This window comes from Mastomys coucha, unplaced genomic scaffold (assembly GCF_008632895.1).
Source record: "Mastomys coucha isolate ucsf_1 unplaced genomic scaffold, UCSF_Mcou_1 pScaffold21, whole genome shotgun sequence".
In the NCBI taxonomy this organism is placed as follows: domain Eukaryota; kingdom Metazoa; phylum Chordata; class Mammalia; order Rodentia; family Muridae; genus Mastomys; species Mastomys coucha.
In genome coordinates, this window is record NW_022196904.1 from 191856075 (window position 1) to 191863104 (window position 7030).

General features: G+C 40.1%; 1 pseudogene; it reads left to right on the forward strand.

Annotated features, from left to right (window-relative positions):
* The first annotated feature begins 2938 nt into the window (after positions 1-2938).
* LOC116104063 lies at positions 2939-3450 on the forward strand (annotated as a pseudogene).
* The last annotated feature ends 3580 nt before the right edge of the window (positions 3451-7030 follow it).

The following is a 7030-nucleotide window of genomic DNA, read 5'->3' on the forward strand; positions in this document are numbered from 1 at the left end:
GAGGGGGAACCTGGGAAAGGAGATATTGTAAATAAAGAAAACATCTAATAAAAAAAGAGCACTGACTGATCTTCCTGAGGATCCAGGTTCTATTCCCAGCACCCACACGTCAGCTCACATCCATAACTGCAGATCACCTGGCCTCTGTGGATGCCAGGCACACACATAATGCACAAAACATAAATACAAGCAAAACACCTATATACATAAAAATTTGAAACAAAACAAAAAGAATAAACAAAAAGAAAACAAGCCTGAGGATTATGGTGCATTGCTGGGAGGCAGTGGCTGGAAAATAAATGTGAGTTCAAGAGAAGCCTAGTCTATATAGAGAGGTCTGTGCCAGCCAGGATGACAAAGAAGGACCATGTCTCTATATGAAAGAGTAAAAGAAAGAAGGGGGTAGATAGTGAGAGGGGGTGGGGAGGAGGTAAGGAGGAAGAAAGTCCGCTATTTTCATGTCTGTTATTTTGCTAGATAACAGTGTGATGAATGTATCAGAAATGTCTGTCTTTTTGTGCTTAGTTTTTAGAAAATACTTTTTTTAGCTTCAATATTCTTAGAGCCCTAAGGGATGGCAATTTATATAAATATGTAATATTCTCATTGAATCAGTATACTTGCTTTGCTTTTTTTTTCTTATTAAAATCTAAAATTCTAGCAAGTTCTCTAAAACTCCATCACTTGTGTCTCTTGGGAAGAAATGTGAGAATCATACAATGCCTCAGTCATCTTTGTGTCTCAAGATGGCTCTGTTGGTGCTCCGTGGCTGTGAGAGAGGAGTTGTCAGCTTAACTTCAGAACAGCAGCAGCAATGGAGACTTGAACTTGTCTCCTGGATACAGATGTGCAGAAACAGCGTTGGAAGCCAGGCACAGCTGGGGAAGAATAGAACTTGTCTGCTCCCATCTGCCCCCACCCTTTTCCATAGGAATCAGATGCACCCATGAATCACACTGTTCGCTTAGCTTTATTGATAGCACTGTCTCTAAGTAAAAACAACAGCAAAATTGGGTTCCTTGGTAAAAAGCTAGTAGAATTTTGAACTTTGTGACTAAATATATGACAATATAATCATAAACATTAGTGCTAATCACTTCTGATCTAACTTTGAGTAAAAGCCTTTAAATAAAATTACGTATACATATGCATACATACACGTACATGTACATATACATGCACATATATCCTAGCCCTTCCTTTGTTGTCATCAAAAAGGGGAAATCATCTGTAGAGCAGCTGTATTCTCGAGCATTCAGTGCCCAAGAACCAATTACAATGAGCTTAATTTTGTCAGAAGCGTATTATTCTCTGTATAGAGAGATGTGGACATGCGTGTCATGATCATGGGAAGTCTCCTTCAAATGCCTGCTCTTTGCCAGCTGCATCCACCCTCCAGCTTTCATTAAGTACCACTCCTTTTCCCTGGCACTACCTTTAGATTTCCCTATTCCTTTCATGTCATATAACTCCATTCCTGGTCTAGCTTTGCGTTTTAACTATCGTGCTAACCAATCCCTAGTTCTTCCCCACACCTATCCATCCCTCTAAGGAGATTCTATGAAACACCACTTTTGTCTTATTGCAAAAAAAATAAAAGTAAAATCCAAAGTGAAAGATAGCTCTGCAGCCTGAAACTCTGTAGACTCAACAATGCATAGACCATAAAAGGCCCCCCACTTTATTGGTCAAAAGCCCATTCTTGTAAAGCCATCGGCTCTAGGGGTAAGCAAGGTCTATTGTCTTGCTAAATGGACATGTGGTCAAACTGCCTTCTAACTATTGCTGTTTATACCCATAGATCTTTGCTGCTCTCAGCCTCAGCCAAAGAAGGTTTTTTTTTCTGCAGTGGTCAGTCACTAACACAGACTCATAACTAGTCAGTGCTTAGAGTATGTGACTTTTGATTATTCATCCTACATGGAACATCTAGATATCACACATGTTCACATACATGCATGCACATACACACATCTCAAGGAACATTGCAGAAGTGGGATTAGAAAGAATGTCAAGAACTGGGAGATATAAAGGGGTGTTGTGGAAATACTGTCTTCTACACTTGACACAGGCATGATATCCATTAGCTCACTGCAGCCATGGTTACCTGCACAAGAGCAAGTCAACAAGATCAGCCAATATTCCTCCAGGCAGCACTAATTGGACTCAGTGTGTTTCCAGAGGGGGGAGGAGAGAGAGAGAGAGAGAGAAAGAGAGAAGGGGGAGGGAGGGAGGGAGGGAGGGAGGGAGGGAGGGAGGGAGAGAGAGAGAGAGAGAGAGAGAGAGAGAGAGAGAGAGAGAGAGAGAGAGACAGAGAGGATATAAAGGAATTGCTGGAGGTGCCTGGGGAAGTGTAAGGTGAGGTTGGGGTAGATATGATCAAGAAACAGTGTCTGTGTGAATGAAATTATCAGAGAATAAATAAACATGCTTTTTTATTTTTTAAAGAAGCTCAGCAAGAATCCCATCTCTAACAGATACTTAATCAGCATGTTCTCTAATTCCCCTAATTTATTTATAGATGCTTTATTTTCATGTGTGTATGTGTATATGTGTTTGTGTCTGTGTGTGTATGTCACTCTCTGCATAGTCCAGGCTGGCATGGACTTTGTAATCCTCTGTCTCAGCCTACTGTAGATTATAGGAATTTTGCATCTATGCCTGACTGCTTTCCCTGTTCAAGTAAATTTTTGTCTAAAGTATGAGAGGCCCAACTTTATCATTTCACATATAAAACTTCAACTGTCTCACAACTATTTTTAAGGCACTATTCTTTAATTACTATTTAATGGTGCTGGATAATTTTTGAGCCAACTGGCTATGAGAGTTTGGATATATTGGCTTTAAAACCTCAGTGCCTGTCAATTGGATCCTGACAGCAGCTGCGGCAGCTCAGTTCTTCAGCAGCTCTTTCTATCTCCCTTTTGTTTCCTGAAACATGGCCTCTGCTGTGGCTGTCTCTGATGGTGTCATGAAAGTGTTCAATGACATGAAAGTTTGCAAGTCTTCAACACCAGAAGAAGTAAAGAAATGCAAGAAGGCAGTGCTCTTTTACCTGAGTGAGGACAAGAAGTACGTCATCCTGGTGGAGGGCAAGGAGATCCTGGTAGGAGATTTGGGGCAGATGGTGGACAACCCCTACATTTTTGTCAAGATGCTGTCAGACAAGGACTGCCACAATGTGATGCAACCTATGAGACCAAGAAAAGCAAGAAGGAGGACCCGGTGTTCATCTTCTGGGCCCCTGAGAGTATGCCCCTTAAGAGCAAAATTATCTACGTCAGCTCCAAGGATGCCATCAAGAAGAAGCTGACAGGAATCAAGCATGAATTACAAGCTAACTGCTACGAGGTCAAGGACCGTGGCATCCTGGCAGAGAAACTAGGTGGCAGCACAGTCATTTCCCTGGAGGGCAAGCCTGTGTGAGCCACCTCTAGCACCCTGCCTGGAGCATCTAGCAGTCCCAGATCTGCTCTTGGGTGTTGCAGACTGCCCCTTTTCTGCCAGACTGGAGGGGCTGCGGGGATCCCAGTACGGGGAGGGCCAAACAGCCCTCCCACCCCCTGGACAGTCCTCTTTCCATCCCTGACAGTTCTGGCCTTCTCTAACTGCTTTAGATCCTCTGATTCCTCTTGGGTTGAAGCAGACTAAGTCCTGTCCTAGGCACCCAGTTTGAGGAGGCCTGTATTTTTTCTAACGACACCCCTATTCCTCATCCTTCCGCATCCCATGCTGCCAACTTCTAACCACAGTAGTGACTCTATGCTTATCTGTTTAGTTCTGTGTGTAAATGAAATATGAAAACGGCCCCTCCTGCATCAGCTGGTTGCCCTCCCCTTTCCCTTGATCTTGGCCACTCATGGAAGCAGGACCAGTGAAGGATATTCAATTAAAAAAAAAAGACTAATTAAAACAAAACAAAACAAAACCACTTCCTCCAGCAAGGTAATGAATGCCTAAAACACCTCAGCTCAGACTTGAGATTGTATGTTATGAAGTACAATACTTATGAAGTTTTCTGGTCTTACAGACACATGATAGGTTAACTATAGAAAACAAAGATCTCTACTATTCTCCTAACATGATTCCTCAACATGTACCTAAGCAGTACATCTTTGGACTGTACAAATGCTAGGGTATTTGATTTTAAAAGTCGCTTTTCATGTTGTTGATTTGAGTTTCATTAAAACTCATTCAATAGCTGGGAAGTGGTGGCTCATGCCTTTAATCCCAGCACTTGGAAGGCAGAGGCAGGTGGATTTCTGAGTTCCAGGCCAGCCTGGTCTATAGAGTGAGTTCCAGGACAGTTAGGACTATACAGAAAAAAACCTTGTCTTGAAAAAACAAAAAACAAAACAAAACAAAAAACAAAAAACAAAAACAAACAAAAAAAACTCATTCAATAAATTTTGGCTTGGGATTGTGTAACCCTCCTGTTTGACCCTGCCTGCCTCTCATAACCACACCTCTCTGCCCACCTCCTGCTATTTGCCATGCCTCTCTCCTGGTTCCAGTTACATTGGAAGTCCCACCTCCAGAGACCAAATAAGGAGCTGCTGATTGGGCCGGCATGCTGACGAACTTGGGGGAAGGATTTTGCCTCACCTATTCTACCTGTTGCCTTGTAACAAATTATTATTAAATGAAAGATGGCTGAGTGATCACACTTGAGTGCTGTCTAATTTTTTTTAAGAACCTTCTACGTGGATTAAGGTAACATAAACATGACTTGCCAATTTTCTCCTGACGCCATATTCCAGAAAACCCATTCTTATTGTTGCCGCTGGCCGGCAACAGGATTGCAGAATTTCCAAATATTTCCCTCAACATACCCTTGCTGTTTTGGAGTAAATATTTATGTAAAGTGACTCAGCATTGATAATTATCAAGTGAAAATATCAATCAATTCTGAAACAGGTTGAAACTGTTCTATGTCCTGTGTATTGATATTCAACTTCTAAGTAACTTTAAGTAAACATGTGTATCTCTGTCATTAGGATGCAAATCATAAAAGTATTTAATAGGTAGTAAAGTTACATGTATATCAAAGAATAACTTTTAAATTAAGTTCTTTAGGATTTATTATTGGAAAAAGTTTAATTTTTATACCTATTTTACATACCCATACACCTGGAATCACATTTAAAAGATAAAAAAGAAGATAATTAATTTGGGAGAGGGTAGGACTGGATTATGAGTTAGGGGAAAGGTAAGTGTACTTTTCTCTGATTGTTAGGAATTGTTTATGACCTAAGCATTTTGAGATATTAGATTCAACTTTTAAAATTTCTTCATTAGTCCTTAACAAAACAAAAGCAAACTACTTTGTTGTGTGACTAAGTCTATGAAGACTTTTATAAAAGTTTGTTCATGTACAATTTAAAAATCTAAACTGTAGTGTAAAATAATTATTTAATCATTTTCAAATCTTGACAAACACTCAAAGTTTTTATTCTTCTCTCATATATTACATACCAAGTGAAATTTCCCCTCCTCTTTCCCCAGTCTCTCCACCCCTCCACCTCCTCTCTTCTCCTGGACCACCACTCCCTTGACCCTCAGAAAACATCAGGCCTCCCAGGGACAACAACCAAACATGGTATAAAAATACCAGGCACATACCATCACATCAAGGCTAGATGAGGCAACCCAGAAGGAAGAGAAGAGTCCCATAAACAGACAAAAGAGTCAGAGACAGCCCCTCCCCCAATCCCAATGTTAGGAATCCCACAAGAACACCAAGCCACACAGCCATAAACATATATGAAGATTATTTAATTATTTAATTAGGGTTTCTTTAGATTTAATTAGGGATTCTTTAGATGGGTTCTGGAGCCATCTGTAGGATGTAGGATTGTTAGGAAAGAAAGCAGTGCTGGTTCCATACTGCTTCTCTATCACTGTTAAATTATTGATTATAATCACAACCTGGAAAATAGCTCAGTCAGCAAAGTGCTTACCTTAAATGCATGAGGGCTTAAATTCAATCCTCAGAACCCACATTTTGAAAATGTCAGGTGTATATACAGAGAAAGCTCAGCAATTTAGAGTGGTTTCTATTCTTCCAGAACACCTGGGTTTGTTTCCCAGCAGTCACTTCATGACTCAAAATTGCCTATAACTCCAAATCAAGGGTGTCTGACACCCTTTTCTGGACTCTGGGACTTGCACATATGTAGAGAGAGACAGATAGAGAGAGAGAGAGACAGAGAGACAGAGAGAGATGGAGAATAAACAGTTTTTAATATAGTTTAAAAAATAAACAATGAAGATTTTAAAAAGCATGTAGTCACATGCCTTTGCAATCCTAGCACTGAGGAAGCAGAAAAATGAGAAGCATTATCCATCCAGCCTAACCTATTAGGCAGGTTCCAAGCTAGTGAGAGATGTTGTGTCAAGACAAAAACAAAACAAAATACATAGTGCTGGAGCCTGCAGAACAACAGCCAAATTTGTCTTCTGGCTTCCACACACATACATGTACTCATAGCCATGCAAATACATATACACACACATTTTTTTTAAAAAAAAATCACAAATCAATATTATATGACACTGGGTCATTCTTGAACCAAGGGAGTCCAAGGTTTCAAAGCAGGTAACAAAGGGGAATTTTGTACATGACAAACAATCCTGATTATAAAATTCCCATTCTATTTTCACATCTACAGCAACCTATCCAGGGTCTACAAAAATTATAGTGTCTGCTATATGGTCGATTTAGAAAGTAACTATACTAGTTAGTGCTCGTTTAGGAATGTCAACCATAAGAGATCTGTTAATCCTAATATGATGCAAGTTCCTAAATTTCTTATTTATTACGTTTTCTTCAGGTTGGATTTATTAAAGTCTTGTGGGTTTTATTATACAAGTCAGACCTGTAATCTTCTCAGTCTTAGAAATATATAGAATTGTAGTATCAGCAAAGTGTGTTCCCCAGCCATAGACTAAGCTGAAGGACATTCATCATCTTTACTACACGGAAATTCTGTCCTCGTCATTTACAAACTGTCACATGCCATGGTGGGTC